This window comes from Anser anser, assembly GCF_964211835.1.
Source record: "Anser anser genome assembly, chromosome: 22".
Lineage (NCBI taxonomy): Eukaryota > Metazoa > Chordata > Aves > Anseriformes > Anatidae > Anser > Anser anser.
This window is the reverse complement of record NC_139743.1, coordinates 7,669,711-7,688,353: the sequence shown is the minus strand read 5'-3', so window position 1 is coordinate 7,688,353 and position 18,643 is coordinate 7,669,711.

Sequence of the window (18,643 nt, the reverse complement as noted above, 5' to 3'; positions counted from 1 at the left end):
TGTGCTACAAACAGGCCCAATTACAGTATTGATCTCCTACACGCTGGGAGCCGATGGTAGGTCCCTCCCCAGCTGGCTTGGTAAACAGAGCTCTCCATCAGCAGGCACTTCATGAATGTCACACAGCAACTTTCTCATCATCTCCCCACGGCCGGGGCGGGCGGCTCCCGGTAAGGAAGAGGCGAGCCATCTTGTGAAGAACAGCAAGAAACTGGCTCGCCTCTTCCCTTACCTCTGTGCGTTTTCCGCAGTCCTAAAATGGGATCTGTTTGGGAGAGAGGTGCAAACGGGGGGCCGCAAACTTGCAAGCGGTGCCCCAGTTGCGCTGAGCGTTGGTGACTTTTGTGGGGCTTCCCGTTTTGCACGGGTTGCTTCAGTGCACGTATTGTGTTGGTAACAAGGGAGTGCAGCCTGTCCTAAAGCTGGGAGAGCTGCTCTGGTTTAGGAGGAAACGTGCCCAGCTTTTCCCGTAGTGCAGTCAGCGTGCATCGCCTGGGCTGCCCGGAGGGATTGCGGTGTGAAGGAGCCATGGGCTGGATGGGGGAATCAGCTTTTCTTTGTTTTTTTGCCTGCATCTTGTACCCCAAAATGAAAATGCTTTGCTCTGAGTGGGTTTCATCATCGTGAAACTGGTGTTTTTGGTGAGGAAAGGGGGGAACAGTTCAGGCTGGTTTGATTTGATGTGTGCCGGGCTTTATTGCTCTCGTGGTTAAGCTGAAATATTCCATGACTTGCAAAGCCCTGGCTAAAAGGCAGGTCCCTGAGGATGAGGGAGCTGAATATCCTTCCTGGAGTGCTGGATGTGCACCGTAGACATGACCTAACACGTGTGACATATGATGGGTGGATGAGACCTGCTTTTTTATTGCTCCTGGTGTACTGTATGGCAGACCTTTACTGGGCAGAAACCTCCTTCAGGGGAAGGTGAGAGTCACTTTCTCGCTTAACCCTTCTGGTTGTCCCATGCTGCTGATGAAATAGGTTTGTATATGTGTTTATTTATTTATTTTTGCCTTAAGAGTTTACTTGTAGAGGCAGCTCTGCAGGAAATCTGCCTCCCTGCCCTGTCCCCGTGCAAGGGACACTGCAGAATGAACGGAGGCTTCAGAGGTGGCGCGCAAGCTCCAGCAAAGCCCACTGCACCACATTGGCTGCGTATCATAGCCAACAAAAGTCACGTCTACTAAAAAAGAAGAGTACAGAGCCTTGTTTTCACCGACTCCAATTAGAAATATTGCGAGAGGGTCCAGAGGTATCCTCCCGTCCTCGGGGCGGGATGCAGGAGGAATGCAGAGCAGGGCTGCGCAGCCGCCGTGCCCGCTGGTGGGAGCGATCTTCTGCAATTGAATTCAGCCTGGTGTCCCTCAGCTGTTAATATCCATTATCGGAGTGTCTGCGCACAAGGTGACAAGGACAGACGGGGAAAGGGACAGGAAAGCCTTCTTTGTGGTTTCTGGGTGTGCTTTTGCATCCGCTGGATTAAGTGGTCCCCAGTTGGCTGCGCAGCCCTGCTGGAACACGGCAGCTGCCTCTGGAAAGGGTTGGGTTGAATTTAGCATGACTCCTGGTATGTCCCTGGCTTAAATTTTTATTAAATGGCCGTGGGAAGACTGGTGCAGGAGGTGGCAGATGAAGGGCAGGCATTGGGCGTTGACGTCTGCTTGGCGGTGAGGTCCTGCTCTCGCTCCTTTGGGGCAGGAGGGTGCTGGTGGTCCTGCTCGAGGTACGTCCTTCCCTGCTGGCCCCACGGTGCAGAAGACTGCTCTGGCGTTGTAGGTTCCTTGGGTAAGGTCAATAAGAACGAGCCAACGGGACGGCTATTTTGGTGGGGGGACTCACCAGCAAGGCCAGCCCACGTGCCGGCTTGAATACCCTGCTTGTATTCTCCCAGTGTTTCAGTTTGCAGCCAAATTGTGAGAGTTGGATGCCGAGAGAAATCCATAGTTGCCATAACAACCAACAAACTATAATTAGTCAAAGAGTTAAGAAGAGGGGTCCGAAGAACAAATGGAAAAAGGAGCTGCTCTTGGAGGGATGCTGATAGAGATCAGAAAGCCTGGTCGCGAGCCTGTTACAGGAGAAGTAATCTCTCCAGACGCCGCGCGGTCTTTAGGCCCCCAGTGGAGCTGTTTGAAGTCATATAAACTCTGGGTTTTCTGATGTTTTCGCTCGTGGAGGACACAGGAATTAGAATCGCCCCATGCGCCGAGGCCGTCGCCTTTGAGGCGTGGGATTGGGTTGTGCCGGCTGGGCTGGGCGGGCTGGCGGGGGGGTGCGGAGGCTTTTCTTGATCCGGAGAGGTGGGGAGGAGGATGTGAGGAGGCAACGGAGCTCAAGGAACCCGGCTGAGCTGCGGCAAGGAGTCCTTTAGCTTGGCGGATAGGTGAGGAGCGATGCTTCGACACAGCTGAGCGGCCAAAAAGTACCTTCCTGGGATGTGGGAAGGGCAAACCTCACCGTTGTGCAAGCAGCAGAGCTTTATCGGTGTCGTTTCGAGCCTCTGGCTTTTTATGCGTGCCGAGGTGGCTTTAGCGAGGTGATTTCCCTCCCTGGTGGGCAGGGGAGGAAGGCACAGCCTGTCCGCAGCTGGGCACCCGGGGGTCAAGGCTGAATTTCCCGGAGAGCCGTGCTCGTATCCCCATCCTCGGCACCCCCGGGTGATGGGGAACCTCCTTCGCTGGCTGTCCCAGTGGTGTGCAGCTCTCACTGAGAAGTGGCTGAGCATCCCGACTCCCCTGGGGTGGAGGAGCAGAGGGCAGCCTCCCGGCGGCTCGTGCCTTGGGCTGACACAAAAATCGCCGCTCCTCCCCGGTGCTGCACCTCCGGGACTTGGCTTGCTATCGGAAATTGTTAGCAAAGCTGCAAGAAGCAGCAGCAGAAACAGCTCTGAGAGCAGTCCCATGGCGATTTAGGTCAGGCTGAGCAGAAAAGTCCTCTCGCGGGCTCTGGGACAGCTCAGCTCCTGATTTTCAGCGTGGCCGGGTAGGAGCCGCTCTGCTGTTCGGGGCCCCAGTTCTGCCAGGTGAGCACCAGCAACAAACCCCCACGTGGCGTGGGGAGAGCCGATTAGTTCAGTCGGGACCCGGGGCGGTGCTGGCCGGGCTCTCTGCCCTCTTACCTGCCTCTGCAAGGCTCTGCAGTCCCGCTTGCAGGGGCAAGAGGCAGGCAGGCAGCAGCCACGTGGGAAAAAGTCATGCTAGCATGAAAAACTACCCCTGGAACACCTCACAGACAATATAGAACAAAAAAATATATTATAATATGTCTGGAATACAATAGAAGCAAAATCTCCTGGCAGCAAACATTCATGCACTTGACTGCCAAGAAAAAAGGACCTTACAGAAGATGAGACATGAAAGGGATCCCTGCACAAAAACTAAAAGTCGGAACACAATAGTATATATTTCAGGCGTATGAAAAGGAAGTGCGACAGTAATACTAAGGAGACAAGATACTCCAACAGAACCGGGAGCTGAGCAGAGAAGAAACTCAATCAGCAGTGACACAGGCTGCATGGAGAAGGCAGCTCTTTGAATGGATCACAGGCCTTTCTTTTTTTCTTATATTAAAAAAAAAAAAAAGGCAAGCCTGCTTATTTATTATTTTTTTCCCCGGGAATTAATCTTTCTCCATTTTTCTCAGCTTGTACAGGAACAAGGGAGCACATGAATAATACATTGCCAAGACCAAAAAGATACAAGGGGCTGCGCGCACGGGAACTCGCGGCGTCGCTAACGAATACGAAGCCGTGCGAGGGTTGTGCTGCTGCCTTCGGGCAGTAGCAAGGGGTGTGCAGGTGAAACGGGAGCCGGGACGGGATGAGGAGCAGCTGGGTGGGCTGCACGGGGGAGACCTGAGGATTTTGTGGATTACCTGGCACTTGAGAGGGGTGACACGTATGCAAGGCTTTCTGCCTAGCCTCAGAAACAATTCTGTGGGTGTGCGCGCACATATTTGAGAAAAGATGATTTTTATTTTATTTTTTTTGTCCCACTTAAGTGGCTTGAGCTGGTGCTCCGAGGGCCAGGGCCTGTCACTGGGATGAAAGTGCAGGAGCTGGCAGCGCTGGGGTTCTCCCGGCCAAATGAGCGAGTGCCAAAGAGGTCCAAGAGCTGACTTTTTTACATGAAATATTCAAATGCAGTTGGAGGAGGCCTGGATTTTTTTTTTCTGTCCTTAAAGGCTACAAGAGCTTAGAGGCAGAGACCAGGGCTTTCCAGCCGTTTGATGGCTCTATACGAGAGGCTAAATTCCTTTTTAATAGATTGTTCTCTCCATCCAAGATCAGAGAGCTTGCCTTTCCCCTGCACATCCCTGGCAAGGCCCCGCTGACTGCACTTCAAGCACGTACATCGCTTTTAATGATGTCCTGTAACAAGAAGCCTCCTGCGATCGCCCCGTTCAGATCTGGAGCCTCTGAAGGATGGCTCAGAAGATCCGGGTTGCAGTGCTGGAGCCCCTTGGGAAGAACCCGAAGCTCTGCTGGATGTGTCCGTGCTCCGGCAGCACCAGTTTCACAGCCGGCAGTTCCAGCCCCGGTGCCGTAGCCGCGTGGATTTGCTTACCCGTGATTTTCCTGATTGAGCATCGTCTTGGAGCCCAGAAGAGGGCCGGGGAGGTCTTTGGTCTGCCAGTCTGATGGGCTGGCTGGCCTTCAGGAACTAAGCGCCCAGGTCAGGGTAGCCCTCGCTTATTATTGTTTTCATTTTCCGAGGAGTGAGCCTTCAAAAAGAAAACCCTGGCACCGTCTGAGCTGAAGTCGGCCCGCCTCCCTTGCGAGGGGATGCCCGGGGATGCAGCTGGAGGCAGCTCGTGCTGAAGATGAGTCTGCAGAAACGTGAGAGCCTGGCGAAGGCAAGAGCAGCTTGTGCAGGCATCCCGTCCCCAGGGACGTGCAGGGAAGGTCCCCGTCTCGCAGAGACGTCTGCCAGAGAGGAGCAGGGACAACCAGGGGCTCGGGAGGACAGGACCTTGTTGATGTGCCCGGCTGTTATTTTTGTTTACCTGTCCTAATGCTTTTTTACGGGGCTGCCGTAAAGAGCACTCATTAGACAGTGTTGATTTTCATTAATGTTGATGCACCAAAAGCTTAATCAATCTTCTGTGACCAACGACCCCGCTCCCGAGGGAGAGCAAAGCTGTTGAACAAATTAGCCGTGCAGATTGGAGGCAGAGCTCGCAGATGTGACGGCCTGGGCACCACACCGGCTTCGTGCAAGGTGCCCAGGAACAACAGCACCCAAAGAGCACCCACGCACCCTTCACACCTTGGCTGCAGCGTGCAGAGTTGTAAATGGGCTCGGCTGGACTGCCGGCGCGCTCTGCTCCCTTCCCGGCTGTGCTGCAAAGTCCCCGTGGGGTTGCCAATCCTTCCTTCCTCGGGGCCCTGCTGCCTTGCCCTTGGGGGTGAGCACAAAGCTGGCAGGGGGCTACGAGGGTAAAAAACATAGAAATTTAAGAGGGGTTGGTTCCGCAGTGAGAATTGGCTTTAAAAAAAAAAAAAAAAAAGAGCATCCCCTTCATCTTTGCTAGAGCACGCTGCTTGCGGCACGCGTGCTGGGCGAGGAGCATAAACGCTTTGAGCGCTTTCCATGGAGCAGAGGGGACATCCACATGCTCGTGGCCTGAGCTGTACCCAGGGAGGCGATGAAATTCTGCTAACCACAGCCTGGAGACCTGACTCGGAGCCCGTGCTCTGCTCTGCAGCATCCCTCCCGGCCCCAGGTGATGGCACTGGGCTGCCAGGGCCGTGTGGGGTGCTCGGTCCTGCTCCTCGGGGCTTGCAGACCTCCGGGCAGCTGCCGGGGTGGTAATGACTTTGCTTCTCCCTCCTGGGCTGGATTTGAATGGCTGGTCTGGAGGTGAAAGGCCCCCGTTCCCATTACCAATCCAATTTCCTGGACTTTTACCGGGTAGATAGGAATTGCCAGAGCGGAACAGCCTGATGGGCCATTGAGCCCAGTGTCTCCTCTCTGACAGCAGCTACTGTTTGGCATGTAATTAAAAGCCTTTGTGTTATTTGACTTGTAATTTAATAACACCCTGCCACGTACATATCTCATTCAAGAAAGAATAGGCCCTGACGTTTGCAGAGATGGGAACAAGTCCCCTTGCGTGCTGCGTCCGCGGGGTTGGCCCTGCTCGTGCCATACATCACTGCGTGCACGCGGGCATTAACTGCACCCTGAGCGTGTGCTGTGTGAGGGTCGGCGTGTTAGCAGGATGCATCCCTCTGGCACGGGGGAAGGGTTTGTTTGGGGAGAGCTGAGTCTGCAGGGAGCAACGGCGTGGCTGCGGCTGGGGGAGCTGCTCCGTGATTTATTGGGTTCTGCTGCAAACGCTGAGATTAAGGAAAGTGCCTTAAATGGTCCTTAAAAGCCGGCTTCGGTCGAAGAGATGAGCCCGTACGATTACTCCCTGTCTGCTGCCACGCAGGCTTGCTGGAGCCCCTCTCCGCTGACATTGCCGCTTGACTTTGCGCTGGAGCAGATAAGCGGGGCGCTGAGCCCCATCCATCAGCTCTGCCCGAGGGCAGGGCGGGGGGCTGGCGGCAGGCACGCATCGAGCCGCGCGCGGCGGGGCCTGCTGGCAGGTGCGTGCCTGCTCCTATCATGCTGACGGAGGCTTGCATTGCTCTGCCTCGCAGCGACAACCACCCAGCAGATCGCAATCCGCTGCCTCCTTGTTCGGTGTGTCACGTCCCGGGTGGGAGTCTGGTTTTGACTCCGAATCGCTCAGATCGCTCCGGTTTTGATCAGAAGCAGCGAGAACCTCTGAAACTGGATCTTAGCATCTCTGAAAACCTCGTGCTGGCCACTTTGCAGGGGAAAGCTCGTTTCAGCGAGGGTTTGCAGCAGCACCAGGGCTTGCCAAACTCCCGCGCTCTCTCCAGGGTCCCTCTCCGTAGGGGGGCTGTACTTAAGACTGATTAATTTGCCCACCTGAGTGCTATTCCCTCTAATTGACTGAACCTACAAGAAAACAAACCCGTGCCGATCAATAGAGAAATAATTTTGCAAATTGTGGGCATAAATCATCCCCGATCGGCGTGTGCTCACGTTGGTTAATGAATAAACCAAACAAAATCAATTTTCTTTATTAAAATGCAATTGTCCCATCTATTATTACTTTAGGCAGGCGACGCGAGGAGGAGGAGGGTGATGGTGGCTGCTCGTGTGCCGCAGGGCTGCAACGGGGAGCCGCTGGCGCTGCCGTGCTCCTGTCCTCGTGCATCGCACCAGCGGGTGCACCGTGCTCCGTGCGTGCCAGCCAGCCGAGCTCCGAGGGGTATTAATTAGTGTCATTACTGCAGTATTTCTATCTGCAAGCAGGAGATAAAGGCACCAGGTCCCGGCGCCCGTGTCGATGTTTTGTGTCGCTGCAGTTGTCACCGATCGCTCACGCTGCGGCCGCTCAGCCCCTGGGGTGGGAGCCGTGCCCCTGGTTTTGGGGGCTCGTGCTCTCCGGATCGCCCTTCTTGGCCCCTTGTGCTTGTAGCTGCAACTGGCCAGCCAGGCAGCCGCTGCCTTGCTCTGTCCTTTGGCTTTTCCATCATCAACCCATGGTGATTTTCCCCCGTAAAGCACTTTTGGGTCCAGAGGGGCGCCGTGCTGCATCCAAACTGCTGCCCTACTCGTAGGCGAAAAGCAGTTTGCGTTTGCCTCTGCAATAGGAGAAGGATCAGGGCTGCTTTGTGTCCTGATTTACAGCCTTTCTGGCCAGGAGAAGACTTGCTCTGGGTCGTTTGCCTCTTTCGATATGTGATAACTGCCTTCAAGAGCTGTGCGGGTGCCCGAAGAGTCTGCTCAGAGAGCCCCATCTTTTTATTGATTTTTTTGAATAGTACAAATGAACAAATAACAGTGCAACAATAAAAACGGGGGGATAAATAATCTCGTACTTGGCATGCTTGGCTGAGTGGGACTGCATGAAATGCAACGCGGACGGGCGCCCGGAGAAGGTCAGGTTTTTAAATCTAGACTGGAGCTAAGTAAAATATTGGCTAACTAACTGGATTCCAAAGCTCATAAAACGTTGATAGTGCTGAATGTCGTCTAGAATATATCTCCTCATCTTTTAGACAGGGAGCCAGTGCTTGCCTAGATCTTCCCTCCCCGGGGAGATGCTCCTCTGGCGCAGGAGGCGGCCAGGAGCAGGAGAAGGGAGCCTGTCAAGTGCCTTGTTTTCCTCCGTGTTGGCAGGGCAGAGCCGGAAAGGTTGCTGGGGTTAAGAGCAGCAGCAAAAGCTAAGCTATAAGCGGTGCTTCAAGTCGCCGTGCTTTGATTTCTTAAGCTGAGCCGCGGGCTGGGATCGCTGCGGAGGATGCTGGGGAAAGGCAGCGGGAGAGGAGCTCCGGGCGACAAGCGTGGCCGAGCCTTTCCCTGCCTGCGTCGGAGTCAGGAGGTGGGGATGTGTCCTCAATCCATAGCTGGGCCCCGAGGCATCGCAGGATGGCCCCTTGGTGTTACTGTCCTGGACTCATAAAGGGGAAACCAGGGTTTTGTCTGGTGCTTGACGTGAGGAAGATGCTTCTCCTATGAAGACAGGCTGAGAGAGCTGGGGATGCTCAGCCTGGAGAAGAGAAGGCTCTGGGGAGACCTCGTTGCACACTTTCAGTACTTAAAGGGGTCTTATAAAAGAGATGGAGAAGGGCTCTTTACTCGGGTAGATAATGATAGGACAAGGGGGAATGGTCTTAAACTAAAAGAGGATAGATTTAGACTAGACATTAGGAGGAAATTCTTCCCTGTAAGGGTGGTGAGGCCCCGGCACAGGTTGCCCAGAGAAGCCGGGGCTGCCCCATCCCTGGAGGCGCTCAAGGCCAGGCTGGATGTGACCTTGGGCAGCCTGATCTGGTGGTGCCATCCCTGCCCGTGGTGCCATCCCCGACTGGGCTGCTCCTGCAGCGCAGCACACAACAGTGCCTACCGCAAAGGGGAGCGGGGAAGACGAGCCAGGTAGTGTTCGCGTGGTGCTTTGAAACAGAAAGGCTTCTGAAGTCGGGATCTGGTTCTTTGCGTTGCTTCTCTCTCCTCTTTGTTCCCTTCAGGGCCCCGTAAGGAGCGCGGCTCGGTGGTGCGCCGGTGTCAAGGTCTGCTGGCCTCTTGCTCCCCGGGAGAATTACGTCCTCCCTCGGCGGCTCCACTTCAAGGCAGCGCCTTCAATTGGTATTCCTGGTGCGGCGTTTGCTCTTGAACATAGCGCATTTTTATTCAAATGATGGTATTGATCGTCGAAGATGTAATGGGGAAAATAAATGAAAACAAATAAACAGAGAAGATTTGTGCTGAACTCCTTCAAGGGCTGGTCCTGAAAGTCAAGGAACCGCCCGCGCCCTGCGCAGAGCAGGGCGATGGAGCTGCTGTCTCCTTGATTAGCGTGCGTTTGGGAGGTGTGTATGGCAACAGGAGGGATCTGCCAGTAAGTTAAGGGCCGGGACAGGCTCCTCGTTGTAAATACTGCTCACAGATGTGTGTGGCCTGCCCTTCTTACCGAAATATCCCGTGCCTGCTCACAGGGCGCTCTCCTCCGCGCGCTCCTTGGCTGGCTTTGGCCAGGCTTTCAACCTGCAACAGCCCCCAAGGATTTAGGCTTGCGCTTTGGGTCTTCTGTCACTTAGGGCTTTTGCCAGCCACTTCTTTTCTGTGTCTGATGCCAGGAATGCACTTGTTAGTTTGAAGGATGAGAGGCATCGTAAGCAGCTCGTACCGCTGATGAAGGCCCCTTCAGCACCGGGCAGAGCTGCAGCTTTGTTACCAAGAGCAGACATTTCCCTGGTAGTTGTTGCTCCTCTGAGAGTTTTGCGGTGGGGTGAGACTCATGTTTTTGCTAGAAATATTTCCAGGCCTTGTCATTGATATGAAGGCCAGCAGCACTGACTGAAACTATTAGGACTATATATATATATTTTTTTTTAACCTGTTGCATTGGGGGGGGGGGGTTAAAGGTGAGTTGTTCAGCAATGCTGTATTTTTGCACCCAAATAATAGAGTTTAATTTCTCATTCCTATCAGACTAAATGCTTTTACGTTAAAGGCAGCCAAGGAAACCAAAGTGAAAGCTTGGCTCTAAAGCACCCCCGGCCTTTAAGGATGCCCTTTCCACGCTGGCTGCAGGGAGGTTGCAGGGCTGCGGGGATGGAGCAGCACAGCCAGCGAGGAGCAAACGCCCGAGCTCATGCTGCAGTCCTTCATCTGTCCCTGATCCCTGTCCCCTGTGGCCCTGGTGCCCGTGGCTGGCTCTGCGCGGCTCCCACCAGGGCTTGCGCGGCAGCGGGCGAGTGATGGAGTGCGCCGGGGAGCCGGCCGGTTCCAGCTGACAAGATAATGAACTGCCAAATAAAGCACGGGAGAAAGGGAAATCCATGATAAATCCACCTCTCACGCACCGCGGAGGAGACGGATAAACTCCCTCTCCCCTCCTGACAGCGGGATTTTTCTCTCCCGAGCCCGCTGCAGGAGGCGCGGCAAAGAGGCCGCCCTCCTATGGCACGGATGGATGGACAGACGGACACGGGGGTGCGTGCCATCACCATGTCCCTCCCTGTGGGGCCGTGTCCCTCTCTGTTGCTGCTACGGGAAGGTCAAGCCCCTGTGCTCAGCAGGTGGCGATTCATTTTGGGGGACGTCAGGCTCCTGTTTTCCTCCTCATGGTTGGAGGGGTCCTGCCCCTCTCCCCTCGCTGCTTCCCCAGCCAGGTGCAGCTCTAACCCGAGCCCTCAAATCCCGGCCCTGCCGCCTCCAATTCTTCCGTCGCCCTCTCTGTGGGACCTGGCACAGCCTGATTTTTTTTTTTCTGAAGTGTGTGAAATGCATGAATTGGTGATTTCCCAACTTCAGCAGCTGAAGGCAGCCGTGTGCTGCTCCCACCCTAATTGCCGGGGGGAGAAAAAAAAAAAAACCAACAAAAAACACATCAAGGAGGGTCGGCAGAGAGGCACATCAGTGCAGCAATCGGGGACGGATGGACGGGGTATTTCAGGTGAGGGCTGCTCACTGAGGCTGTGCATTAGCGGAGCTGCAGGAGGAGCAGGGCAGGAGCTGAGGTGCATCAGAAAACCACTTTAGCGCGTGGGCCATGGACTGGAATAACGAGGGTGGCGGGGGTCAGCACTGGGTGCCCAGGACAGATTTGGGGTGTGCTGCGTGCCGGCTCCGTGCCCGCTCACCGGCTCTCAGCTCCCCCCGGCTTTGCCCAGCGGCTCGGAAGAGGTCAGCCACTTATTTTCAGTGTGCTCGCTCTCCCAACTCCTTTCAGTGTCTGATTAATAAATCATGAAGTTTGCCCAAGCCTCCCTCTGTCCCCACCCAAATACAAACATTCCCCGTCACCACCACCTTGCAACCAGCAAAGCTGCTCCCTCTGACAATCAATTACCCTCCGGAGATGAAATTATTGTTTAATGGCTTTTGGAACAGGCTCCTGCTCTGACATTCATCACAATCAATAATGCATCAGCGGGGACAAAAGAAATTACCTGCCTCCTGCTAAGTGAAAGAGTCCATTTGTATTCTGCGCGGCCCCTTCGCGCCCGCTGAGCCGAGGGTGGCTGCTGAGCAGGGGAGCTCGGGCAAAGTTTGCTCAAACTTTGCTGTTGGTGCTCTCGTTAGCAAGATTGGGTGTGAAAGCCACAGGATGAGGGATATCAAAGGGGGTGAGGGTGCAGTTTGGGCTGCTTGGGGGCTGGAAAAGGAGCGGGGACCATGGTGGGGGATTTGGGGAGGCTGTGGGTGTCCGCGAGCACGTGGCAGCGATGCTAAGCCTGGTGTGGGTTTCTTTCCAGCATCCTCTCGTGCAGCGCTGCTTCTCACCGTCCTTATCTCAGACAAGAAGCAGCTTAGGGCTTCCTTCAAAGCGAGGAGGGCACAGCGTCCTCCCAGAGTCGGCTCCGATCTGCCCGGCGCATCTCCCGAGATGCGGTGTGATATCAGCGCGTCCCTCCTGCAGGATCGGCGGGGTCGATGCGGCTGCAATGCGAGCAGCGTGACGCTTAACGCGTCTGCAGCCAGGCTGCCGGGTGCCTCGAGGTCCTTGGGGGGCACCACCGGCCCCAGCACGGGTTGGGGTGGCGTTAGGGAGCAGTGCTGCGTCCCAGCGCTCCCAGTTGAACCAGTTCTTCTCATTGCAGCAGGCTGCAGCAAAAGTTCTGCTTTGTCTGTCAATAATTCTCAGGGGAAAAAAAGCCCAAATACTCTAGAGACAGAGGTGGGGCCTGTGCTGCTGTCCTAAACGTAACCTGTACGGTGCCAGGTCTCCAGCAGCACCCACCCCCTGTGCACGCAGCCAGAGCTGGGTCCCTGTCCCGTGTCTTGTGGGATCTCTCGGTGATTGGGGAGCTTTATTTTTTAAGTGGCTGTCCCAGTGAAGTGGGGAGCCTCATCAGCTCAGCGCCCATGTTAGAGTCACTTGATTGCTATTGTTTGTCTGTTCTGTGCCCTAAATATAACTGGGAGCCCACCCCAAGGCTGGTGGGATCAGGTGGGACCAGCCATGCTGGGGTCCCCATTCCTGCCATGCTCTGGGCAAGGTGAGCCCCTGCTTTTGGACTCTGCACCAAAAGTAAGTAAAAATAACTAAAATTCCCCAATTATTTCCTTTATTGCTTGAAAAGAAGCCTGCATTTGATAGGGAGTGCATCTCCACCAAGACTTTGGGAAGCTGGCACCCTCCAGGGCTTCCCAGGACAGGGTTTGTGTCCCAGTGGGAGTCAGCATGTGAACAAGAGAACTTATTTCTTATTTTCCACAATCCGGCGCTTGTGTTGGCTCCTTGGGGAGCTCTTTGCTGCTTGTTTGGGCACAGAGGCACTTTTTCTTCCATCGAGGGGATAAGCACTGCAGGGCATCGTGTGCTTGAGCATCGCTGCGCTCCTGCAGGGGAAGGGCTGCACAGCACATTGGGCTGGAGAGGAACCTTCCCGTGACATTGGCTCCCCAAATCAGCTCCTTGCTGGTTGAGCAAAGGGGTTCGCCCCTGTTTAGCTCCGAATGCATCGCCGTGAGAGGTGGCTCATGGTTTGGGGGGCGACTGGCTCTTGCTTTGCGGCTCCGGGCGGCGGCACGGTGACGTGGAGCAGGCAAACGCGGAGGCTGGAGAAGGGGAGAGGAGGCACCGAGGGAGGCAAACGGCATTCGCACCAGCGCCGTGTTTAGCTGTAATCTAACATGACTTTCCCCTCTGTTGGCAAAGGGGCGCACACGATGTTAACATTCATTATCATGTCATATTCGATTGACTGCCAGAACGCATTACGCTTCCCCCTGTAACGCTGACAAAACCCATTCGCTCGCTCCGCCGAGGTCCGCGCCTCCCGATGGCCGCGGCGCGCCGGGGAGGTGGGAGGCCATCGATACCAACGCGATGAGTGCCGCTGGGGCTGTCCCCGCTGCTGCTCGGGGGGAGCTGGGCCGGGAGGCGGCTGCGCAGGGTGGCCGGGCTGCGAAAATAATAATGGTGATAACCGAGTGTAAGCGGGGCGCGTCGGGAGAGGGAATCAGGAGGGTGAAATCCCGAGGGTCAGCGCTCAGGCATTTGGTGCCCAGGGGTGAAATGGTGCTGCAGTGCTCGAGGAGACCCCCCTGTGTTTGGGGAGCAAACCCTTCTCAGGGCATTGCTCTCAGCCCCTCTGCCCAGAGAGGGAAAAACAAGCCTTGCAAAGAGAGGAAGAAGCCCGTTAATACGCACTAGGGAGCAAATTTATTTATTTTTTCCTCCTCTGGTCATATTTAAACCTGGCAAGGGGCAGCAGATCCCTGCGGATCGCTGCACAGGTGTTAAGGCTGGCTGTTCCCCAAGCACGTGAGCTCCCAATGGCATGCAAGCACCTGGTAGCTCCTGCCCCTTGCCTGCCCAACGCTTCTCCCACCACGTTTCTATAGCACCTGCAGATACGAGTCTGGTCCCCAAGCAATCCATGCAACAGCTGGGGAGCCCAAAACTCCCAAACCCGCTCTGGTGCCCCCCCAGTGCAGCCCGGTGAGATCGGCACCTTCACTCTTGTTTTCTCCCTAGCTGAGGTTTCTGCAACTTGACAAACTTCGCCCAAACTCCCTATTGATTGACCTGGTGATTAAGCTGTTGAAGCACTGCTGCCGTTTTTGTGGTGTCTGACTGTCATTTTTCCCCCAGATCTTAAAAGGATTTTTAACTGTCAGCTATATACAGCATACTTGCTCCTAATAATCAATATTGATTTTCTTGTAATATCGTCTATCTAGATGCCATGCCTTATTTGTTGTGAGATTAGAATCTCGATAAGCTTGTAAAATAAATCACATATTTTTCTCGTGTGTGAATGTGCGCATATGCAGAAATATCTTGTTAAGATCATTATCTTGATCTGCTGGCAAAAAAAAAAAAAAAAGAGACTTGTGCCTTGCAGCTGCAAAAAAACAGCCGAGCTCTGGCAGCTTTGCTCTTGCTTTAAGGTCGTGAACGTGGGGAGAGAGAAGCCCTGGCCCTGGGGTGCTGCTGTCCGTGGACAGGGAGCAGGTCAGGGACGCGAGTCCTGCCTGCTGCTTTGCAGAATGGTTGTCTGACGTGGAAGCCTGCTGGAAATTAGCATTTCTAAGTGCCTTTTTTTTTTTGCAGTGGGCACTGGCGTGTGGTTAGAAACCATGAAACTGGGTCTACTGGTCACACTTAATCCTGCAGTGCCTTGGGGCCAGCCAGGAATTAAGCTGCTCTGCTCAGCAATGCATGCAAGGCAGTTACACTGCCCTAAATGTGGGCCTTGTATGCTCTGCGTGGCATTACCTGCATAAGCAATAAATGCTCTTCCTCGGTTGTTTTGTCTTCAGGGATCTTAAAGCTTATCGGCGCGCGTGGCCAGAGCATCCTGCTGGGAGGATTTCACTGGAGATGAGGCGCTGGTGCCTGAGCAGGAGAAGATTTTCTGTAAGGACCAGCAGCAGAGAGAATATTAAAACAAAAGTTGATTGAATGTAACTGAAAATGCACCTAAGAAAATAGAAGGGTTTGCCCAAACTGTTGGGAGAAAAAAGTCGATTTTCCCATTTTTGACAGAGGACTGCCAGATAAGATGCTTCAAATCGGCTTATTGAATTACAAAAATGCCGACATTTCCAAGCAGAACGCTCTGCTTTGAAGTGAAATGCTGAGATTTTTCATTCTGACATTTCCCAATTGATATTTTTTGGTAACTTTCTGCACACCTGGTAAAAGGGAGATGGGGGGAAAAATGAAAGACTTGAAAGTAACTGAATTGCTGAATGGGTAAAAAAATAATGCTGTTCTCTAGATAATTCTCATTAAAGCCAAGCCATTTGGTTTCTGCTTCACCTCCCCATTCCTGTTCATTGTTGTGACCCAAAGCCTGAGTTTTTCTACCCACCAGCCTGATTAGATTTTTTTTTTTTTAGATTTTAAATTATTTTTTAGATTTTGCATCAAGTGTGGCAAAGGTCCCACTGAGTTCTGCGTCTCTGAGCCATTGCAGGGGCTTGTTTGGAATATGAAGACTTTCTCCTCTTCCTTTTCCTTTCCAAAATTCCTCTTTATTGAAATGAACTTCCAAGGGGTAAAAAATCTCCTCTGCTTTGTGATACCTTCCTATTCTTTTGTGTTTGGTATAAAATTGTTTTCTCCTCCTGGGTTTTGCTGTGAAGGGGATTGCTTGGAGGAAACTTGATAAATATTCTCAATTCCACACAATTCAATTTGGAGTTAAGCAGGATAATAAACTAGTTGCTGCTCTCGCCAGAAACAGAAGACACAGATGAGCCAGAGTTGAATTGCTTTGGTTCATTTTGGGCTTTTCTGTTTCCCTGGCATTCGTCTAGGAAAGGAGGGAAAGGACTGGGAAGTATTTTGGGGAGAAAAACAGTTTTTGAGAGGTATCTCTGATTCCTCCCAGTGGTGTATTTGTGTGTTGGCTTCAAAACCTGCTCTGGCAGAGGATAAGCAGCAGTTTCCCAGGTGGTACCTGCGGTTTGGACTCGGTTTTTCCCCGGTTCTTGCTCCTCTTCACCCACTCGAATTCCCCCAGTGCATGGGTGCGGGTCACCAGCCGTGGGACAGGATTTGTGCCGCCCCTTCCAGCAGCAGGGATACGAGTGGGTGCTATCTGCAGCAACCCAGGGAGAGGGATGTGTGCAGAGAGAAGGCTGGAGGGCTGCAATATGCACCAAAAGTCTTAAAAAAAATAAAAAGAAAATTAAAAAAACAGAAGAGTAAGAATAAATAAAACTAAGGAGAGGAGAAGAAAAATTAAACATCAAAAGAAGTGAAAAGGCAGCAAAAGACAAAGTGAAGTTCTGCTTCTCAAGCGTCTTTTGTGGCTCTTTCTGCACATCCCATTTGAATTTCCTCTCTGTTTGGGGGCTGGAGAAGGGGGGCAGAAAGCTGCGGCTGAGCGAGGCTGAGCCAAGGATGCTTGGTATGGTAATAACCCCTCCTGAGAGTCCCCGAGCGCCGCGCACATGAAAGCCCTGCCCCTGGCACTGCTGATTATACAGCCTCTAATTGTCTCCCATGCCTGCTCACAACATAAATACTGGAGAAGAGAGAAACCTAGATACTGTTTGCTGAGCTGGCCAAGCCAGACAAGTTCCTAGGAGAAGCCCCAGTTGTATTTGGGAAGGAAGAGTTGCGTGTCGGCGAGCTGAGCATCCTTTCTGCCTGGGACAGGGGGGTGGCTGCGCCCTGGGCCACCGCTGGGGATGCCGGCGATGTTCCCGGTGCCTGCGGGCTGCGGGCACGTCTTTGGGTTAGTTTTGGGTAAAGCTTCAGCTTAGCTGCATGTGCTCAATAAAGCTTTCAGTTCAATACCTCTTAGTGCTAAGCCTCAGTGTATTAACTCAAGACTTCCCCCGATCGGGGCATAAACATAACATGAGCTCTTACTGCCAAGAAAACATCTGATGCTTGCCTCAACGTAAGCTCAGAGAGCTTTTCCTCCTCCGGTGTGTTGTGCCAGACAGCTGGAGCTGCCCATTTGCTCCGGGTTGGACACGGGGACTCTTACGGTCCCGCTGGGGTGGCACGGCCAGGGGTGATGGGAGCAGGACGGCTCCAGCCCGTGTTGTCCTCCTTCCCCCTCGGGTCCCTTTTTGAACACCCTGCCAGCCGCTCAGCTCGGCATGACAAATATTTCAGCAAGCATTGCTCTCGCATTGTGTGCACTCGCGAAGGAGCAATTTATCAGAGCGATTTTTATCCTCATTAAGGCAAATTAAAGCCCACAAAGCTGGCAACAGAGGGGGAGAGGGGAAAAAAAAAAAGATCGGCGTTCATGAAATATTTATTAAAAACAGCCATTGTAATAAATATTTGAAACCCGGTTATTAACATTAAATCATATCAATGTCAAGTGCGCGTTGCGCATCGACTCTTCTGCTAATTGGGTGCAGGGGTCGGCAGACCCGGCGTGCTGCGGGGCCGCCGCGGCCGTGTCCGACCGATCGCGGCGCTTTGCTGCTGGAGGGGGAGGGCAAAGCCGAAAACGCCGTGGGAAATGGAAACAAATCCCGTTTGTTTGGGGGAGCGAGGCCCAAGGCTTGCCGCAAGGTGTCCCGATGGTAACCCCGATGCCTCCGCGCAGGGCGGCGGGGAGCGGCAGTGATTTTGCTTTCCGGCGCGGTTTAGCATCAGCATTCCCCAGCAGGGCGAGGTAATTATCCCATGGAGGCGTAAAACAAGGGCTGGCACTATAAACCAATGTCTCCGTGTGAAGCAAAACAAGGGAATAAATCTCCAAAGCGGGACAGTAACACGGGCAGTGAAATCAGTATTGATTATTAGAAGAGAGGGCGGTAAAACTCGCGGCGAGCCCAAAGCAGGAGCACCCTGGGTAGCTGCAATTTAGGCGGTAAGGGATGCAGGCAGGATGAGGGCTTTTCCCAAGGGATGTTCATACAGTTTATCTTTTCTTTGGGATCTGGGATTTAAAGGTGAGCTTTGGGGTATTTTTCCATCAGCAACTGGCCTCCATCCTGCCTCCCCGCCTTCTCCCCATCTGCCTACGTCCCAGCTCTCGAGGATGATGAGGTGGAGGAAGGGGCTGCCTCTGCTCTGGAGGGTTGTGGTGCAGGGGGATGTCCCAACACCAATCCTTGAGTGAGGCTTTTTTTTTTTTTTTTTTTTTTTCCCTGCAGAGGGGAAACCCCAATAGTTTGGGCAATTTGTGTGGTTTTTCGCCAAGCTGTTGATGTCTGACAAAGAATAGCAATAAAAAAATCCATTGTCTAAGTGTCAATTAGCAACAGCGGCAGCCTTTTTGTGGTTCTGCTGACCTTCTGTTTGAAACATCCTTTACTGCCTTTTAGGCTTTCTAATAAATATAAGCTTGAAATGGAAGCAAAACACTTTGTTAAATCCCAAACGCCGTTTCCCTCTTCTTCCCCAAACCACTCGCCAGCCCTGAATACTTTAGTTGCAGGGCTCTAATCGCAGCCTCCCAGGAGGGCAATGATGAGCAGAGGATTATTAGCTTCATGGCTATATTTACCAGCCCTCCGGATAGGTGCCAAGTCCGAGGGAGATTTGCAAAGGAGGTCTGCAAGGATTTCCCTGCAAAATGGCACTTTTTGCAGCCCTGCCTGTGGTTGCTGCTGGCTCTGGCTGCCTGCAGCGGGTGGGAGGGCTGCAGGGGCGGCTTCTCCCCTTCTTTAGGGACATTGGTTGT